Consider the following 22,367-nt stretch of genomic DNA (forward strand, 5'->3'; position numbering starts at 1 on the left):
CTGAAGCCATGGACAGGCAGATCTGGCAGGACAGCCAAAAGGATGCTGCAATGTCTGCTGTAATGGGACTGCACACTAGCTCAACAGGAAGGAAACATCTCATCTGCACAATGCAGGAGCTCATATGTTTCTTGTAGGGCCAAGAAGTACTGAATTATTAAGAACGGGAACGTATTTTTTGAGGTGCTCAAGTTAAACAACACAGGAGTTTCAATTAATGGATTAATAGAATTTTCAACTTTGCCAACATTTTTCCCCAGAGATTTTTCTTGATCAGAGATGACAACAGGTTGTACCTAATGGAAAACTAAGATTTAAGACAAGTTTAGGAGAACCAGTTGTGCTAACAGCAAGCTTTCACAGAATCACAGAAACACCAAGATTGGAAAAGACGTACAAGATCATCCAGTCCAACCATCCACCTATCACCAACAGTTCTCACTAAACCATGTCCCTTCACAAACACGGACTCCTAGCACAAACAAACATTAGGCAACTCCCTTATACAGGTCCTTCAATACCTCAAGTTCCCCAGGATATTCTTGAAGTGGCAGCTTCAAGCAGCAGTCTATTTTTACTAATAAGTAATAATTAATACACAGTCAGCTGTTATTATGTTAGGTGCAGTGGATCATTTTCCCAATTGTGTATTCTGAGACGCAGCACAGCTGCCCCAGTCCTGACCACACAGTCCATATCACTGAGCTAGCTCTGAACTAGCCAAGGGATAAACTGACTGTTTGAAGGTCTGACAGCCTAAAAAAAAGATAAATGCAATCCAAATTCACCTGTAGGAAACACCAAGTTGCTGTATTAACAAAACAAATCTTAGAACAACACTGTTGGAAAACAGTTTGTTGTTGAAAAAATGCTCAGTTTCCAGAAATTTATTCCAAGGGACTGAGATCAACAGGATCTGAATGTCTATTAAAAAGAAAAGATGATTTTTAAACTGAAGGTTTTCTTTATCATCTTTCAGCTCAGATCAATATAGATCAAAATCAACTTTTCAATGTAAATTTCAATATTCCAAACTGGTGGCTTTAAAGTGAAGTAATTACACTGATGCATCTTCAGACATAATTAAATAGCATGAGTTTCCTCTGCATTTTCTCCCATTCCTCTCCCACCCCATAATTCAGGTAGGCTAGAGACAAGTGTCATAGGACAGCAATTAACACCTCCTCCTCTCTCTTCCAGTTCAAAAGAAGGTAACAAAAGACTCAGTAATGGAGATTCACCCTCTGAATGAAAAGGTCCAGTTTTACAAGATTCATTACAGTCTCTTATTCACCAGCAGCCTTGGCATTCTTATTCCTCTCCCTTGCACAGACATTTCTGGAATGTGTTTCAAGCTACTGAAAAAAAAAAAAAAAAAAAAAAAAAGATAGTTCAGCAGAAAGCATCAAAGGCTATAGAAATGAAGAATCTGAAATCAATCCTGCTCCTGTCTTATGGAACATAATTTCTGCCAGAACCATCAGACTGTACTCATATAGTGAACAACAGAAATAGTGAATACAGAAATTTGTGTCAAAAGTTTCAGGAGGTTTTACTGTCATTATAATGAGAAAGATATTGCTTCTGCTTGCTCTGACTGAAAGCTCACAAAAATCAATTATGAGATTGAAACAAAGTCTGCAGAACAGGAGCAAGAAATTTCTTAATCAACTAGTGGGCCTGGCATGTGAGCAATCCATGCAGCAGAGTGCCAGACTCCTCTTGAAGAATACCTTCTCTGCACTTTCTGAGGACAGTCTGGCTCAGTATCAGAGACAAGAGACAAAATCTGCTTTTCAGATTTAGACTGAGGTGAACTGACTATTGTTAGTCAGTTGTCTAACCTCCAAATTAAAAACTGGTGAACTGACTGGGGTTGGCCTCTTCTCTCACGTAACTAGCCATAGGACTTAGAAGGAATGGCCTCAAGTTGTGCCAGGGGAGGTTCAGCTTGGACATTAGGAAATACTTCTTCTCTGAGAGAGAGGTCAGGCACTGGAATGGGCTGCCCAGGGAGGTGGTGGAGTCACTGACCCTGGAGGTGCTCAAGAAACGTTTTGATGTCGTACTGACGGACATGGTTTAGTGGGAAACATTGGTGATAGGTGGATAGTTGTACTGGATGATCTTGGAGGTCTTTTCCAACTTTGGTGTTTCTATGATTAGTATTGCACAAGAAAATGTGCCCAGTCATCTAACCTCTTTGCAGTGGTAAATATTAAAATGTGAAATAAATGTAAGAAAATAAACAACACTTTTTTCCTAGATTTATGTGATGCAAATCAGTGCTCTGGAATATAGTAAAAGAAATGGACATGCAGAAAATGATTCCAATCCAAATCAATTTGTTGGTTTAAAATGTCAACAAGAAAACCAACGAAAATGCTTGTCCTGAAGGAGTTAATGTAACACCAAAGTTGAATAGCAAATCATAGGCCAGAAACCACCAGGATTAGTCAACCACTGTTTCTAAGGGTGCGAACTTGCTCTTGGGTTCCAGTTCACAGCTTCTGCACAAAAGCACATTCCTACCTCTCCAGAGCTCTGCCCACTTCATTTAACCAGTATGCCACACAAGGCAGGTCTCCCACCAAGCACCACATACATGATCCTGTGTTGAAGATTTGCATCACAGAATTCTTTTCTTAGTTTTGTATACTTAATTTACTCTTTAAATAAAAGCCATAGGGGAAAAAAACAAAAAACAAAACAAAACAAAAAAAAAACAAAACAAAAAAAAACCCAACACACTAGTTCTAGCAGCTCTCCATGGTTCCACACTCTCTCCTGCTAATTGCCTGTGCCAATGATCTGCAGGATTTGTATCAGGATATTTAAAACCACAGTACACACCTCCTCCACTACTTGAACTACAGCAGTAAGTGCTACTAGAAATAGGCATACAGGACAGTAGAAGTGGGCTGGCCAGTGGTGAGTAACAAAGCAAGTTTCTTGCCAAAGTATACAAATATTTGCAGGACATGAAAGGAATGTTGGGAGTCTACCTTGTTTTTGGAGGAAGTGAGAAGAGAGGGAGGTGTTACTGAGCAGTGAGAAAAGATGTCTGCTGGCTGGTTCAGCACAAAGGAGAACAGGTTTGGCACTTTCTGAAAAGCAACATAAAAGCAGATAAGACTGAGTCCTCAGCATGGGCTGAAGCAGTTTTCTATATCCATAAACTAAAGAAAGATTGCATATGCCTTGTTTCTGTAGCTACAACATAAGGCCTTGCTCAAAAATAAACAAATAAAAAAACCCAAAACAAATGCATGCATTAATATAGCTGGATTGAGGAATGGGAACTGAAAGCAAATACGTGTTACCTTGCTTTTCCCACTTTGTAGAAGTTATCAAAAAAATTTCAGTTTTACTTCTCACAGGCAGGAACAGAAGAAGAAACATGCAATGAGAAAGTCCTGAGTATCAATTTCTTTCAAAATTTAGAACAAATGTCTTTACTCCTATAACTTACCACTGCTTGGAATTGTACTGCTTTTAAGCAAAGAAAGAGTTTACACTTTTATGCACAAAACAGGCAAGCATTTGACTCTTCACTTTGCATCTGCAAATGTTAAGTAGATATCACCATGAAGTAGAATGCAAACATTTTAATAGGTTAGAGAATACTGCCTCTGATTTTTTCTTTTCTTCATAAATCAACCAGGAATTCTAAACCTATTCTCATTAATGCCCCCCAGGTTCTTTGAAGACATGTGCTGACATGACAGCAGGATTTTTATCACTGTAGATTTCGGGGAGAGAAAGGAGGGGTTACACTTGAGAAAGTTGTCGTCTGGGACAGAACACATGACAATACCAGAAGTTTTTTGGTACAAGACTTCTGCTTCATCGAAATGTACTGAACTGAATGTACTTCCCAGCAGGAAACATTTGCTGACTCAGATGTCACAACCTGTGAGTCCAGGAATAAGTTTAGTTTATGCAACAGACATTGCTTTCTGAAGACAGTCCCAATGCATGGGTAAACAATCTTGCTGACAGAAGCCTGCAAGAAGATCTACCTGCAAAAGGCTTCAGGCTGCACTGACCTGCCTCGTACACACTCACTCTTGCTACACTTTCAAAATAGGATCAGCAAAGCTGGAATTGTTTGCCAAGGTTTCAGTCCTTCTAAACTCTTTGATGCTTAAATACTTCAGATACCAAGCATTAAGTAACATCCTAAAACCCTCAAAAACACACAGTATGCAACTGATTTCTTAAGGCAAGTCTCCTCCCACTCCCTCCAGCCCCAAACTTTCGCTTAGGAATCTTTTTTTTCTCCAGTCAATCCGTCTGTATACTCATTATCTGCAATTTTTTACAGACTGTACAATGCCAAAATTGACATATGATCTTGCCTAATGGAACGCAGTTTATCCGAAAACTTGCAATAATTTTTCAACAATGAAAAAATGGTTAAAATGCCCTTCTTAAGCACTACAGAGCCTTAATATAGGAATACATTCATTCCTTATAAGATACTGACTACTCAAACACTTAGATGTATACCTCCAATATAAAACATTGAGAAGAAACCGAGTATCCTGGTCAAGAAGCTATAGGTGGCCCTGCTTGAGGCCACTGGGCAAGATGACCTGCAGAGGTCCCTTCCAAGATAAGCAATTCTGTGATGCATCTAAAATATATCCATCAACTTACACAATACAGATTCGTGATTTTTAGTTAACCACATAAAAGTAAATAAACCAGGTAGCTACACAAGAAATCAGAAATTTATAGAAGTGTATTCATTTATTCTCAAAGGCACAATCACCAGATAAACAAGAACCAGCCCAAATTGTCCCACACAAGTAACATGAACCACTTCACGTTCAATTGTTTCTGATTTAACTACTAAAGGAGAAACAGTACAAAAAGAGATGTAAACATGCAGTTATTTTGAGTTAATCATTTTATTTGGTTGAGTGAAAAAATAGTAAGCCTTTCAATGACTACTTAGCTAACTAATAGGCAAACAGGTCCATTGGCATGTTTCCATGAGGAGGTCTTGTCCTCTTATAGAGGAGAAAGATGTGAACACTGACAATACCTTCAAGTATCTCTTCCACACACATCTGCACATACCCCACTTGACTCAAAGTACGGCAACATCATTGTAGCAAATAATTAAACCAGTAATTTCAGTAGGTATAAAGCTCATTTTCCTTATAAACTGTGTTAATCCAAGGATGCTCAGATCTATCACACAATTTTTTGTCAGTACAGACAAACACAGGGAGTTTAGAACAGGGAAACTAGCCTCACACTCCATGATTCTGCTCTACTCATATATTCATTTCGCCGTTGAGGTTTTCAATGCATCAGCCTAATGGACTTCTGAGTGAGCGCCATGATCAAGTACAACAGGGTTACACGTGCCTTTGTAATTTCTGAAGGTTTCTTTATTGAAACAAGAAGGTAATGCAAAGAAGCAGGAGACTGAAACAGGATTTAAGCCTTAAAATGCCAAGGCAGGATACTAGCATGGAAATTATCCTATGCTCAGAAATAAACTTCTCAGCTACTATCTGAAGTATCAGTTCACTCTTTTTGAGTCAGTGGATAACTTGGTTTGGTGAAGAGAAACACTGTCAGGATAGTTGTCATGAAACAGGAAAAGCCCTTCTGAAATACCTTTCAGAAAGTCTGTCAAAGCACATGGATAAGACTTGCAAATTACAGAGAGGGAATAACTGTCTGTTCTTTATGTCTTGTATCAGTCTGAAGGTTTTATGAAGCCTTTCTCACTGAGTGCTTCAAACAACAGAAAAGAACAGCTTATCTTTACCCTCAGGTAGTTACAGAACATCAGTGGATGGCAGATCTCTGAAGTAATTAAAAAATAGGGTAGGATCAACAAGGTTGACAAGTCTGAGTACTTAACTGTGGACTTGATTCCCTAGAGAAACAAGATTTCAGGGCTTGATATACTCACCATTACCAATAAACCATCAGGAACAAGAAGAATGAGATGCCACACAGATTTTGACATGCTCCAAGGTTTTTCAGAAAGATCACCATAAAGTACCTGCAGAAAGTAGTCTTAATCCCGCTTTGAAGCTTTAATGTTATAAAAGAACTTATACATAGCAAGCAGTAAAGCTCTTTTTTCTGGTCTTTTCTGATGGATAGTCAAGGTGCCCCCATAGCAGTACCTGTATAGGTGGGATTTCTAAGTCATCTCCATACTAGTCATGACAAACAATACTTCTGAGCCCATCTGAGCCCACGGCAGACAGAACTGAACGAGCTCTTGGTGGATTGTGGACACGCTCTCTCTTTAAAGAGAAAATATTTGCAAAATTGTCAGAAGTTCTTCAGAAGGCTGCTTCCCACCCTACACAGGTGTCCAGAGGTAGGAATCACAGTCTGGTAACAAGAGTCCAACTTATGAACTCTGCCCCAGGGCTTTTTTGTTCCAACCCTTTAACTGTCCTAGCCTTCCTCATTTGTTCTGGCAGAGTAAGGCCATGCAGAGTAATGCTCTGTTACATTCCGTTCAACATCTGAATCATTAGGAATGCCTCCATGCCAAGTTCAAAATAAACAACATCATGCATGTTTCTGTTCTACTTATCTTGCAAACTAGGATCTCCATTAAATAATTAATTTTAAACAGCTGTCAGTTGACACAAGGCACTTTCAGGCAAAGTAACATAAATTAATATAACTTCTCTCAATGCAGGCTGCAGATAAGTTAAGCACAACTCACCTTAAATACCATATTGCTCTGCTATGCATCTCTCAACATTCTTGCCAGTTGCACAAGTATACAAACAACAGAAGAAAGCGGGTATCTCAAAAGCTTGGATCTTGCATCAGGTGACTATAATGAGCACTGCATAAGGGTGTACTTTAGGTGATGTTACAAAAGGAAAACGCCAGTCGTTTAGTGTGTATTCCTGCTACGCTTACTCCTACTAAAGGCCATTTGTCAAACACATGCCATCTGCTGCACTGAAATGTGATATCCAATCTGGTAAAACAAAAATCTCCTGTGGCAGCAGGCTTGTAGCACACAGAAAAAGTACCAGCACTAACAGACGAGCCATTTCAGGTGACTAAAGAACACTTCGCTACAGAGATGGCTTCTTTAGGAAGCTCTCCTCCTAGCAGGACAGAATCACAGCTGCTGCTGAAGACTCTGCCCTACACAAGTAATACGTTCATAAAGCCAGTAGAAACCAGAAACATTTATATCAAGTACAGTGAGTTAACAGTGCCAAATTTACACAAGTGTCCTCACTTCCCCCACTTTTGCAAGCACACACAGGGCCCCTGGGGAACTCTAGAAGCTTCCCTTGCCTGGCAAGACATTTCAGGAAAAAGAGGTTGGGTTTAAAGAGACTCAGTCTCCTATTGCTTAGGGAAACCTAAAGGTTTCCCACAGCTTGGAAGAAAGTAAAATCTAGAAAGGCTTCTACACAGACCAGGCTACTGTGCTTCCATAAAGTCAGGGCATCTTCTATCGAGCCTCTCTTTGGTCAGCCACTGTAGGAGCTGTGGAGGTGGAGAACACCACTGCGCACATTTCAATCTCCTTATGTTTCTAATTGTCCACAACCAAAACCAGACGCATTAGCCTTATTTCAAGAACTAAAAAGGATCATGTAGCTCAGTGACCTGCTTTATAGTTAAGAAATATTTTGAAATTTTAGCATATCTGAGTCCCCTTTATACTATTACAAGGACCCAGTTTATGCAACCTTGCATTTCCACATGGAGAATATCCACATTGCCTGCCCACAAAGGCTGCTCAGATCCTGAAGGGAATCATAGAATCACCAAGGTTGGAAAAGACCTAAAAGATCATCCAGTCCAACCGTTCACCTATTACCAATAGCTCCCACTAAACCATGTCCCTCAACACAACATCCAGTCTTTCCTTGAACACCCCCAGGTTCGGCGACTCCACCACCTCCCTGGGCAGCCCATCCCAGTGCCTGACCACCCTTTCTGAAAAGTAATACTTCCTAATGTCCAGCTTGAATCTCCCCTGCTGTAGCTTGAAACCATTCCCTCTGGTCCTATCACTAATGACACGAGAGAAGAGGCCAACCCCCAGCTCACTACAACCTCCCTTCAGGAAGTTATAGAGAGCAATGAGGTCTCCCCTGATCCTCCTCTTCTCCAGGCTGAACATTCCCAGCTCCTTCAGCCTCTCCTCATATGGCCTGTGTTCCAGACCCCTCACCAGCTTTGTTGCCCTCCTTTGAACACGTTCCAGGGCCTCAATGTCTTTCTTGCAGTGAGGGGCCCAAAACTGGACACGGTACTCGAGGTGCGGCCTCACTAGTGCTGAGTACAGGGGAACAATCTCCTCTCTGCTCCTGCTGGCAACACTGTTTCTGATGCAAGCCAGGATGCCATTGATCTTCTTGGCCACCTGGGCACACTGCTGGCTCATGTTCAGCCGAGTATCAATCAATACCCCCAGGTCCATTTCCTCTACACAGTCCTCCAGCCACATCACCCCAAGCCTGTAGCGTCGCCTGAGGTTGTTGTAGCCGAAGTGCAGAAATGTAAAGTAAAAACTTAAAGAATAATGGAATAACAGAGAAGGGAAGGTCCATGCTACAGAGGCTTCATGTGTCTGAAACATGTTCCCAGAACAAGGCAGGATTTTCCTTCCAGCCTTCTGCTTCCCTGCCCTCATGAAGCTCAATACCCATGTCTTTCATGTTCCATGAGAGACAATTTCCAGATATATCTCAAATTCATTCTTAGTACATAAAGGGGGACCTGAACATACTAAGGCTGAATGGCAGAAAAATCCTACTAAGTGAAAGCAAAAAACAAACAAACAAAAAAATCAACAGCCACTACCAGATTGCCAATTAAGAGCAAAGCATAGAAAAGAGGGTATGGAAAAAAATACAACACAGAGGGAGCTGGCTTTTAACAAGTCTCAGAGGAAGTCCTACAACAGCCATTGTGAAGAATATCTGCAAAAGCATGAGAAACACAGATCCTTCTCTGCTCTTTCACAAAACCTTTTCCAAATGTTTTTAAACTATCTTAGATTCTCTTCACGGCTCATCTGGGTTCAAAGTTGTGACTCGGAGTTCAGTAACCACTGTAAGGAGCACAACTAGCAAAACAGGAGGAGATTTGTAAAGAAACAGATCAAAGAAGACCAGACAATTCTTAGATCAAGGATGAGGGAGTATATATAGGACAAAAGATAAGGAAAAAAAAAAAAAAAAGTGAAGAAAAATACAGAGAAACTCTTGAAAGTAGCAAAAGACAGAGGAATTTGGCATGGGAAAATGAGACAGCAATGCACCAGAGAAAAGGTTGAGAGCCATCTTCTTTACTTTAAAACCACAACCATGGCCTAATAGGGCTAAAACACACTTTGGCACTTCAGTGAGAGCAGGAGCAAATCACATTCCTGAGATTTTCTTCATCATGTTAACTGCTCTTGTGATAGTAACATGTTATAGAGTGTTTACAAGTGGTTTTCTACTGAACATTTTCCACCAAGAAAGCATATCAGCTTCTTTTGTAACATATGTTATTTTAGTCAGGCTATCTGCCCCTTAATATACTCAGCCTATTGTTTCAACAGCAGTGCAGACCTGCATGCTGAATTATATAAATTGCCCAATATCATATCATCTTGGCTACAGATTTCATTTCTTGGGATATGAGACTTCGGTGAAAATCATTATACAATGAGACAGGGAAACCCAATCCATGGTTTCTTTGTTTTTTTGTTGTTGTTTTTTTGTTTTGTGTGTGTGTATTACTATTATTATTTTTTATTTTAAGTGTAAGCCTACTACATTTCCTTTTGGGAAGATGTTTTTCTCACAGAGCCAAGTTCTTTGAGTATTATTCACGTGGACATAATCACTGGATTAAGTGAGATGTGATTAAATCAGCTTCCGATCTGATATAGCAAAACAACAAAATACATCACTAAATTAATTTTTAAAAGCCTTTGATAATATGCATACCTCTTTAAAATACATAATCATGTAAAGTCTAGTTGAAAGTTTTGTTTTCCTGGTCTCTTTCTGAGGGTTAATCAGTAAACTAAAATTGTGCTATACACAAGTTGTTGATAATGCCCTGTCTATAGGCAATACTATTATTCATGTATAAAACAATGGATTTTTGTTAAAAGAAGAGTAATTATTTTGGTGTCATTTGATTCTTAATTTTAAATTAAGCAAGGCCTGAATATTTCATTTACAGAGCATACGAGGCGTGGTGGGTTTTTTAAAACGCTACATGGTGAAATCTGCTTATTTTTACATTGTAAACATTTTCATGCTATCCTGTTTTTCTTGAATGACCATGTACATTTGGAGAACTAGTAAGTTTAAGATACACAGACCAGAGAAACTGCTCTGTTGGCAAAGAGGAGTGGATATGCATGTATATTGCTTTAAAATATAAAGCGTGGGAACTAATAAACTAAGGGATTGTTTGTTTGCTTCTTAAGTATAAAGCACAGACATGCTACAGTTACCTGCCTGCTCTTTTTAAAATAAAAAAAAAAAAAACTAAGTTATTGGGAACAATCAGACTGAGACAAAACTTTTATGGTTAATGTGTTTCAAAATCTTAGTATTTTGGAGAAAATAACAATAAATAGCTCCACAGAATTATATGAGAATCCCTTATTTTAATATAAAAGGTCACAGCACATAATGCAGCTGGGGCCAGCCTAGAGAACAGAGGGCTCCAGGGGGACCTTATAGTGGCCCTCCAGTTCACGAAGGAAAGCTGGGGGAAGGGCTTTTATAAGGGCATGTAGTGACAGGACAAAGGGAAATGGCTTTAAACTGGAAGAGGGCAGATTCAGATTAGATACTAGGAAGAAATTTTTTTACTGTGAGAGTGGTGAGACACTGGAACAGGTTGCCCAGTGAAGCTGTGGATGCCCCCCCTTCCCTGGAAGCATTGAAGGCCAGGTTGGACGGGGCTTTGAGCAATCTAATCTAGAGGGAGATGTCCCTGTCTGTAGTGGAGGGGTTGGAACTACAAGATCTTGAAGATCCCTGTCCAACCCAAACCATTACATGGTTCTATGATTGTAATCGCATGCTGAGAAATCCCTCCATATTTCTATCAATTTACATTACTAACCCCTCAGCTTAGCTTAGGAGAAAAGCCAATTCAGAGGGTTTTTTTTTTCACCAAAGTAGAACAAACACGTCTTTTATGAGCACCATGGAGGTATTAAAAACACAGAAAGATTTCCATTTCAGTGACAATATTAGTTCCATGTCAGAGAAACAGAAGTAGATCCCAGGATAAATGGGCTTAACTTTGCAACCTTATGATTCACTCAACGCTTGGCTTCAGCTTAGTCAAGGGAAGAGGTTCTTCATTTCAAGTCATGAGATGGAGGGGGAAAAAAAAAAAAGAACATTCCAATTGTTGTGGGTTTCTTTTGTTTTTGATTTTAGTGTGCCCAGTTCTACAGAAACACCACTACCTGTTGATTTGTCTGGGAGCTGCCATAATGAGCTCATCCCGTGTAATTACACTCAGACACTTGTTGGATGTGCAAAACCACGTAGGATAGGTAAGTAAATTCATAGTAATACAGTATTTCAAAAACAATTATTAACAGCTAGAAATACAGGCATCCAAATTCTAGATGCTAGATTTTGAATAAAATATGCTCCTAGCTTCCACACCAAGTACTCCACTTTGAGGATTAAAAACAAAAAGAAGAAAAACCTGATATAGCTCTAATAACTGAAGCTGCAGCATCCTCATTTGTATGTCTGCAGTTGCTAGACATTAAAGGACAGATTATCTGAAAGAGTAATGGAGTGCAGAAGCCAGAAATCTGATTTCAGATTTCTCAAGCACATGTGTTAGTGGACAGATGAGAGGGAAATGGGAGAAGCTAGAAAAAAAAGTTGGCTTAGGTTTTTTTGTTTGTTTTAAGTTACTCTTGTAAGCACAGAATGAACCTGGGAAATCTTTTTTTTTAAATAGTTTCTTTTCAGTTAAATAAATTCTCTCAAAGACTGTATACCTGAGATTGTAAATACCCATTTAGTGCCAATTTACTGATGTTGCATGCTATGTGATGCATGTATTCACACAGATTTTTTAATTCTGCCATCCACTTTTTTAATGTTAGGTCCCCATCTTACTTTCAAATGCTCATTTCAAAATCCTCATTGAGAAAAGGACTGAATACCTTCTGAGCAAGCAGAGGAGGCCTGCACATGAAAATGGTCAACCTGATTTGAAAAGTAGGAAAAAAAAGGATTAAAGATGATTTACTCTAAAGAATTTGCATTTGAGATCTGTCAAGCAATTTCACCCACAGAACTTGGGATGGAATTTGTGGGAATTTAATTTTGACTAAAATTTAATCCCAAAATAGCATACTCAAAGTAAGCTGGGATGTGTTTGCAATGTAGAATAGTTACAGCTGAATGCTGATCGTTTGGACACAAGAATAACATCCAAAGTTAATGGTTTGAAATGGTTTCAAACTGAAAGAGGAAAGATGTAGATCAAATATAAGAAAAAAAAAAGGTGATTTTGGTTGTTGTTGTTTTTTTTTTTTTTTTTTTTTTTTACTATGAAGGTAGTGAGGTTGTTCAGGGATGTGGTTGATGCTCCACCCCTGGTGACATCCAAGGTCAGGCTGAACTTGACTCTGAGCAACCTGATCTGGCTGTAGGCATCCCTGTTCATTGCAGAGGAGTTGACCCAGATGACTTTTAAAGATCCCCTCCAACTCAAACTACTCCATGATAATTCACATTGGCAGTGAGTTTGCATCACTGATGTAAAGCTGTCCTCAAGCCATGGTAAACTGTGTCTGGCCTGCAAATACATACAGTAAGAGCAGCCTCAATGGACATGCTACATTTCAGGGCCAAGCAGTTCTCTTGCTACACTTAGAGAAATTCACACCCTCTCTGTCTTCACCCGCACCAGACTCAACAAGGTGAGAGCAAGAGCCAGGCATTGAAGGCTGGAAGTTGCACTGCAGCTTGTGAACATGAGCAGTTGGAACAATGTCCATTTTACTATTTATTTAATTCTGTTTTTGAAACCTGTCCCCTCAAAGGCTTGAGATCAAAGGCTGCTTTAAAAAAATAAATCTCGGTATTACAGAAACTAAGCAGCTAAGGGATAACAGTGAAAATCCTCATCTGCATAAAGAAACAACTAGAAGAGACAAAATGAATGGTACAAAGAAAAAGTAGTCCGTCATCATAATGGAGGGACATTACTCATGCAGCCCCACAGCCATCTGCACTATGAATACACTGTGTTCAATATACTCCCTAATGAATCCCAGCGGGGTGACAGAGAAAAATTACAACAGTTAAGTGACAAATTTTACTGGTAATACTAAACTACTGACGATAAAGGCAAGTGTTGATTGCTAAGAGATACAGAAGGACTTAATGACAACCAGTAGGTAGCCAGTAAAAATGTGGGTGAAATTCAATACAATTTAAATATAGACTGATATCCATGGCAAGAAGAAACACCTCGACTTCATACGCATAATGATGGGCTCTGAATGACTTGAAAATGAGATTTCAGTTTTTTAATAGCTCACTCTACAAAAGCACAGTCAACAGAGCAATGTAGCAATTATTACAGCAGAGAATGAAATCAAAACCGTCTTTATTCATCAGTGTAAAATACTGAACTGCATCCTGAAAGTTGTAAACTACTCACACTCCCTCTTCTGAGAAAAGAGTAAGCAAAACTAGAAGTTATAAGGAAGTATAACACAGACAGTAAAAGGCCAGACATAATTTCCATTTGAGGAATAATTAAGCAGAAGAAAATCAGCTCGGAGAATACATGAAGGCATCAGGTGAAACCAGCCATTGTCAGGCTCAAAAACAGAGCCACTTCTCATCTTTTTCCTCATACAGAACAACTTCTCCAGGCCTATTTCCTACTCACATTCTCTCTTCACTGACACATGGACCTTAAATGAGGAAAAGGAGTTAAGGAAAAGACACATCATCCTTCCCTGTAATAAAATGCACCCACATAACACATGCCACTGAGGTGTCCAGCTAAAAATCTGAGGCAGTTTTGCTGGACCTGCAGGCAGCTCACTGCTGAGCCACTAGCCTCTGGACAAAAAGAACCAAAAGAAATCTCTGCAGATGGACAGTCCTGTCCTAACAGCAAATGAAGGAGGCTGCACTCTCCCTACCTTCAGGTTGACTGAAATAACCTGATTTCTGAGAATGGCTACACAGAGAAACAGCCAGCATTTGCAGTCTGTTCTTCCAAGTTATGGCAAAAGCACTGTATCCTACTTCAGTTTTTGTAGGCTGTTCTGCTAGGAATAAAAAAGGGCTGTTCTGCCTTGCCCCAGTCCAGCCTTGCCTTGCCAAGCCTGACTGTCACTGTCTGTACACACAGGCATCCTTATTTGCTATCAGGGCATCAGAAAGTGAAGCAGATTTCAACCTCAGCCAGTGCTTGCTAGGTTGGGATTTCTTACAGCTGGGCCTCTCCAAGCTGATTAAGTGTAATCTTACATTGAACAAAAGGATCCGACTTAGCAGCTGATTACTCACTAATAAAATACTGTACTTTGAATTCACAGCTCAGCTTATCCCATACTGAAATCTCCCACTTGTATCAATAGACTTGAACTGTAGTTGAACTGATGCAGGGCACTCAAGCACAGAGCAGCTGTTCCTGGAAGAAACTTGCCTGCCTTTGAAAGAAATCAGCATGCATTACAGCTGGAGTACAACCTCCTGTGTTGAAGGTTGAACCTACCTGTTCCAAGGGCCATGACACAATCCTCCACAATCTCTTTCCAGGATAATTCTTGACACAACTCTGACAAGGCCAAAAGCTAGAATTCAGCATGTCTTAGACTACCCAAACCCATGAAAGAAGCGGATATTGCAGGTAGTGTAACACCGGGATAGGAGAAAAGAAGACTTTTAACTACTTCTTGCCAAAGAGCTTTTTCCACATCATCAATTTTTTGGGTCAGACACTCTCACATTTGCCTGTAGGGCACCATATGATAGCATGTAACAATGACAAGATGCTACCTGTCTAAATATAACATTTATTATTATGTTTCCTAGCTACCTTCAGATGCTGAAATGAAAAAAAAAACAAAAAAACAAGCTGGTTGGCAGCAGCTGCTATGACGTCTGCCTTCTGCTCAGTCATCAGGTAGCATTCAATGAAAAAACGTGCAACTGAGACAGTACTTCAGTGGTACTGTTGCCAACAGAAAATCTATCCAAACTTGAGCTTCCAAACATGCAAATTTTAGATCTTGGGACTAGTCAAAGGTTGCACTGACAGTATTAATGAAAATGGAACAACGTAAAGATTTTAAACCAACACCAATTGAGAGAGAAAAAAAAAAACAAAAAGAGGCAGCACAGGAAAAGAGCATAACCTGATTTTATACAGAAGCTGCAAAAAACTAGACAAAAAATATCCTTGCAAAGATTCGAAGCTGCTAGCAAGTCTGAAAAAGACAAAGGGATAAAAATGCACTGCTCTTTCAACATCTGGATTTAAACCAGAACAATGATGTCAATGAAAGACTGCAGATGGCAGGTGGATAATTCCATAGCCTCTAACTGCCCCAAATCCTTTCTGAAGTCTTCAGCCAGACATAGTCTAATAACAAAAGTGGTCAGAAAGAAAATGACAGAAAATTACTCGTGAAGGAGTCTGAGCAGGCTACAATTTCTGCAGGTATAGTACACACATAGACAGTAAACTCTTCATAAAATATACTTGAAATTATTCATTGCAATCATTGTTAAAAAATTCACTCAAATCCTGAGATGACATGTGACTACCACACATTGTCACTTGTTTTAATAAGAAACAAACGCAAAGATGGCACTATCTGAACACTATTGAAGCTGACCCATCTGAGACAACGTAAGGGATTTTGACTCAGAAGCAATCAGCACAATAGGATGGTAGCTGTTAAGATGTCTCATTGCAGATGCCAATAAAATCAAAAGAAAATTTCTGCCACGAAATTCAGAAGTTCAAACAACTGCTTAGTTCTGAGCTGGGACTCTGTAGATAAGTTGTTATAGGTGTAATGGGCTTGCATGATCCCACAGAAGAGTACAACTACCACACCTGTAAGCCACATGCTTCGGCTAGCAGCTTTAACTCAGGCTTAAAGTAATCAGCATCTCAAACTGGGAAAGAATTATTATCCTGTTGCAAAGTGCACACAGTGATGCACATCTTCACAGAATTAATTTCCATCAAACCCAGATGTATTTTCCAGAATGCAGATGAAAATGGTTTTGTCCTTTTCTATGTCAGGTCCTACATCCAAAAAATTTATCTTCACGAGCTCGCTTCACAAGAGCAGATGGTGCTTAGATGTGGAGGAAGGCAAGTTAGGAGAGACAGAGGGAAAGTAAGGAATATGCCCTCAGAAGAAGCTTGGCTTAAATCAGGATTTAAACAGGTAAGACTTCATGATTTGAAGAGTACTTAAAATACACTTTTGATCACAGCATAATTTAAAAAGTCTTGTCTTTCTTGACACTGGGCCAAGTAATTACTTTTCTTTTTCTCCAGGGCTAAGGCAGACCCACACTCAGTGTGCCACACCACACCTACTCCAGAGCCATGACTTCCTCTACCCTCAAGCATCTGCAACATCCACACTAACTGCTGTTCTCAGAATCCTCCTTTTGATTCCAAGGACCTTGAACTTGCCTGAAGCATCTCCGATATGAGGAAGGGCTGAGTAACCTGGGTCTGTTCAGCCAGGGGTAAAGAAGACTAAGGAGGGATCTGATTAATGTTTATAAAAGGAGGTGGGAAGTAAATGGACGAGGCTGGGCTCTTCTCAGTGGTGCATAGCAAAAGGACAAGAAGTAATGGCCTAAAAATTGAACACAGGAAGTTTCATGCAGAAGAACTCCTTTACAGTAAGGGTGATGGAGCACTGGAACAGGCTGCCTAGAGAGGTTGTGGAGTCTCCTCCTAAGGAGATATTAAGAGCTGTCTTGATGCCTATCTGTGCGACCTTATTGTAGGGTACTTGCTTTAGCAGGGGGTTGGACTCAACAATCTCTTGAGGTCTCTTCCAACCCTTGCAATTCTGTGATTCTGTGAATTTCATGCAACACATGGTGGGATCACTGACAAGGATCTATGGGAACAAAGTGAAGTAGTGGAGGAACAACGTAACTGTCCACAACCTTGTACCATCACATGAGCTAGTGTACACTCATGTCCATGACAGTGCATCAGAAGTACACTGCTGAGGGTAGCAGTGCACCCAGATAATGTAAGAATCCACACTGCCATGCAGTATTAACTACACCACCCAATGCGTACCCATTGAGCCCAACAGCATTGCTTCTATAGGGCAGCTTCCTCTTTCAACACACCGCTTAACTAGTAGTTGTTCTTGGTTCCTTTCAATCAAGAAAGTAACATTAATGTTTCATTTATTAAATATTTATTAAAAAAATTACTTACTAAAAAACAGAAACCTAATAACAGGTCTTATGTGTATGGCCAGATCAGTGCCAACATGAGCACAGACAAACCACTGTCATACACAACCACATCTTCTAGAGAAGCAGTACATTCAGAACAGCCAACATGTATGCATTTGAAAGCTATGCAATAGATAAGCCAGGAAATTCACACATTTATTCCAACTCTTCCTAATTTTTGAGCACCTACCTTCACAGCCCAATACTCTTTTGGATGATAAAACAAATATAGACAAGAGGAGAAGAAAAAAAAATTAGAAAGAAGTCATAATATGTAATTCAGCAAGGCTTCCTCTCATTACACGTGTTAATAAGAAAATTACCTGGACAACTGATTTTTTTAAATTTACTATCATTAAAGAATCAATCATTACACTGAAATATTTACTGACAGGGAGCTGTTGGAGAGGGTCCAGAGAAGGGCCACAAAGATGATCAGGGGACTGGAGCACCTCCCCTGTGAGGATAGGCTGAGGGAGCTGGGCTTGTTCAGCCTGGGGAAAAGAAGGCTGCGGGGTGACCTCACTGCAGCCTTTCAGTACCTAAAGGGAGCCTACAAACAGGAGGGGAATCGACTCTTTGAAAGAGTAGATAACAGCAGGACAAGGGGAAATGGTTTTAAGTTGAGGGAGGGGAGATTTAGGTTGGATGTGAGGGGGAAGTTCTTTACTCTGAGAGTGGTGAGGTGCTGGAACAGGCTGCCCAGAGAGGTTGTGGATGCCCCGACCATGGAGGTGTTCAAGGCCAAATTGGATGGGGCCCTGGGCAGCCTGGTCTAGTAGTAAATGTGGAGGTTGGTGGCCCTGCCTGTGGCAGGGAGGTTGGAGATTCATAATCCTTGAGGTCCCTTCCAACCCTGGCCATTCTGTGATTCTATGATTTACAAGCTATACTCACATAATTCATGGTTGGGTAAGCACTGATGACAACAGCAATTTTAATAACCCTTTTCCATCAATCTATCTCAAAAAATACAGATAAAATAGACAAACAATTTAAGTGCAAGAACTTAAGAGTCAGAAACAGAGGTCCTACAGTGTAATCAGAGCTTGAAGAACTCTGATTATAAAATAATGAATTAAAATCAATGAAATGTTACGAATTGCAATATAAATCAAAATTCATCTCTGTTTGTATTGCTCCTAAATAATCACACCTTGTACCATAAAACACATTACTACCTACTACCTGTCAAGCACAGCTTTGTTTACAACATGTAGAAAATAAAGCTGTAATTGGAATTCATGTATATTTTAAGTTTACTTAATTAGCACTGTATAATACTAAGAATTTTAATTTTTGTAATAAGTAAATTTGAACTTGAAACAGGAATTTTTAAGAAATCATTTCATTACTGTAAGGCCGTTAGTAATTGGCCCACATATAATTATTTGTTTGAATTAGAATAATCAGAAATTAAAGTATTTTTTCTGATTGAAGCTTTAGGATGAAAAGAGCCCTTGGTTCAATTTCAACAAAACATCTAGACTAAATTTTCAGCAAGACACTAAAAGCATAGTTACTTTAAAAATATTTATTTATCATTAAACTGGTCGCTGAATTAATTTTCCAAAAAGCGATGCATTTGTGGCAAATAACCCATGACTGCCATCAGAACATAACATTCTATAATGTGCAGATGAGGGCTTTTCACCACTAGTAATTTTTGCCTCTGCCAGTCCTTAGAAACATTATGCCTTTGAGCTCCCAAGTAGTAAAAACAAAAACTTCAGCAAGTATCCCTTCAATCTACTACCACTAATGTCTAAAATGTTCTGGAGTAAACTGAGACCTCTAAAGAATTAAATACTAAGAGCAGCTGCAGCTGCCAGAGATACTGAAATTTTATTTCTGCTTTACCTCATGTAAATTATTCATCCAGATGATAATCTGAGTTTTGCTTAAAAGGTTTTCTACCTAACATGCAGCTCTGTTGAAGAATAATTTCTAAGGAAAATAATAGCAACAAGGAGCTAAAATAACTTATTTCCTACCCACCCCTCTTTTTTTTTTTTTCTTGCCTGAAGCAATTACAATTCATTAATGTCTTGTACAAATATCTTCCTAGATCTATCTTACATGTGAAATATGGTACTTCATTTGTAGTTTTAAGTAAAGTACTTCCTCTGCTGACATGTTGGACCAATGCATCACTAAGAAAAGATATGAGTGTGAGTTCTCTGCATGTTTATCGTAAGTTCTGTCTGCTGAGGAAAAAGAGGAATTGCAAGTCTGAAGCTAATGGAAGTAAATAAAACACTGCTGTCAGATGATGGAAGCAATTTAAGAACCTAAAAGTGTTTTACAAATATTCTATATTATGTCATCTGTTCAAACAGATAAATATTGTTGGTCCTATTACACGCATTTAGAGAATAAGGAGAAGGAAGGTTTCTTCTTACATGACAAGATGACTCACTGGCAAAGTCAAGCAAAGGTGAAGGTAAAGATAAATGGAGAAACACAACTCAGTGCTTAATCACTGTTACCATACCCTACAAGTAACTGAGTAATTAAAATATCATTCATCTAATCATGTGCAAGAGAATATAAGATCAACAGTGTGTACTCCAGAACATGCCACCTCGGACAGGGCATGATCCTAAGCCAGGCGCTACAGGTTAACTACATCAGTATACACCAAATCAACACTCCCACCACTTCTGTTCCCAAAAAAAAGCTCTATAAAAAGCTTACAGGAAAGATCCTGCATGATCAAGAGGTCAATCACTTTTCTTCTACCAATCTTTTACTGATAGTTTTATTTCTAGTGCTCAAAGCCAGTCTCCAGTGTGAGACTGGAAGCACAGCATGGGTGAATATCAAGAAGCAGAGGAAAGGAAAAACCATTCCCAGCTGAGTACTGTCACAAAGTCACTTTTGAATTTGATTGAAGTTTCTTTTCACAGAAACTACTGGGAGAGAATTAAGGTGAGCGCTGCTGTTACAGGATTACCATCCACTCCTGCCAGGGGCAATGACCCTCACTGGCAGAAGCAGGCGTGCAGCACCTAGTATCTATGTGGGCTGCACTGACCTCAAGCTCCTACTGAAATTTAAAGGCAGGTGTTTAAAACATGATGCAGCTAGCCCACAATATATCTGCTACATTCAGTGGATGTAACTGGTATTTTCTACTCAGAAATTATTACTAAATTCTGAGTTACCATCACCATGCCATGTCATTCCATCTGCATTATAACTGATGATTCGAAATGCAATTGTACATCTCCAGAAACAGTATGCTACCCAAGTAACCAGGGAATGATGATTACAAAACATTTTGGCAGGCTCGAGTTCCAATTAAGTTGTTGTAAAAACTTCCTGCACACCTGGACGTATCACACCGAAAGCAAACAAGTTAGGTAAATAACATTCTCCTGTGAATAAGCCACACACTCTACCCACCCTATTAGGGGATTCAGACCATGCCTAGCCAGTGCCACAAAATCATTCAGTCTTGGATACGTTTTACATCTTTGAACAGAGAAGGATTTACTGATCTTCCCAGTGGGTTCCTGCTTTACCATGAGGAGGACATTTTAAGTCCATTCAGTAATTCCTTAGGAGGAGATGTGTGTGTGTGAGGGGGGGGGGGGAAATCCACCCCTCTACCTGCCTCTGGGGCATCTCGGATACCTCTCAGCGCTCTCCTTAAGCATGAAAGGTATTCAGCAGCCGACAATGTGCCCTTTGGCTCACGCACACGCTAGAAATGCCAAACATAAACCCAAATAACTGTAAAAATAGAAGCGTAGAGAGCTGCCTACGTTCCCGCTGAAGCACGCACCTTACGGCAGGGCACGATGCACGCTGCACGCTGCACTTTATCGAGGTTTGCGATAGCGGGACCCGCAGCCGGCCCCTACTCACAGAGCAGCCCCGAGCTCGCAGAGCTCCCGTGGAGATCTCCGACGAAGTTTTCAGGTGATGTCAACAACAGGAAGGACGACTTCGAGCCAGGTTTCCATTTCTCATCAGCCGCTGCCTTAGAAGTTGGGAGGAGAGCGGGTTTACGCCAAACCCGACGCGGGCTCCGGCACCCCGCCCCTTCCCCCGAGCCGGGCTTCCCCTTCTCCTACCGGGGGGCCGCGGTACGAAACGTTTTCATCGCGCGGACATCGGCCACCGTCCCGCAGGGCCCACGCCCCTACGAGCGCGCTTCCCACGGCCCCCTCACCTCCGCGCCGCCGGGTTGCGGCTCCCGGGCTCGGCTCCGCGCTGCAGTCCCCGCCGCGCTCCGCGTCCGGGACGAGCCCCTCCGCCGCCAGCCCGCCCGCTCGCCCCGGAGGTGGTGCCGCCGAGCCGTGCCCGCTGCGACGGCGACACCCAGCGGCGGCGCCCCGTCGGCCCGGCCCGGCCCGGCCGAGGAGAGGGGGGCGGCCAGCGGGGAGTCGCCGCGCGGAGCTGCCGGCCGCTGCCGCCCCGGTGTCCGGCTCTCCCTATGTGCCCTCGCGGTGTCCAGTGCAGAGACGGGGAGGGCGGCGAGTCGCTCGGCAGCCCTACCTGGTGTGGGCCGGGCAGGTCGGAGAGAGAAGCGTGAGGCCGGGAAAGGGCGGGCTGGTACGGAGCCAGAGCCTGGACGCGGTCTTGAGGTGCTCTCCTGAATGCAGGCACTTCTGCAAGGTAGTCGTGGAGGTGTAGGAGCACAAGTCCTGCTAGAGCACCGAACGCAGATGGGCCAGGTGCTCTTCTCCCAGCCAGCAGGCTTCCAGGGCTGGGCTGAAGTCTGAGAGCCCGGGGGAGAGCTTGCTGCACAAGAGCACTGCATCACCCAGCCTTCTCTTCACTGCAGGGCCCTTTGGTGCACCTCAGCCATATGTCTGTGTGGGCACTTATGTGTGTAAATCAGTAATTCACAAACTGGCAAGAAGGTGA

General features: G+C 41.1%; 1 protein-coding gene across 4 annotated transcripts in view; it reads right to left on the bottom strand.

Annotated features, from left to right (window-relative positions):
* ANKRD6 (ankyrin repeat domain 6) overlaps positions 1-21,817 on the bottom strand; it is a 109,920-nt gene extending 88,103 nt beyond the window's left edge. Inside the window, exons 1-2 of one of the 4 annotated variants that reach the window (XM_085217642.1) lie at positions 21,670-21,817; positions 21,363-21,477 (exon numbers count right to left, since the gene is read on the bottom strand). The gene's annotated coding sequence lies outside the window, so the exon portion shown is untranslated. Of the gene's footprint in view, positions 1-21,279; positions 21,478-21,669 lie in introns of those variants that run through there. The other 3 variants (XM_085217643.1, XM_010707627.4, XM_085217641.1) reach the window with 3 other exon arrangements.
* Positions 21,818-22,367: the final 550 nt, after the last annotated feature.

This window comes from Meleagris gallopavo, chromosome 2, assembly GCF_905368555.1.
Source record: "Meleagris gallopavo chromosome 2, MGAL_WU_HG_1.1, whole genome shotgun sequence".
Classification (NCBI taxonomy): Eukaryota; Metazoa; Chordata; class Aves; order Galliformes; family Phasianidae; genus Meleagris; species Meleagris gallopavo.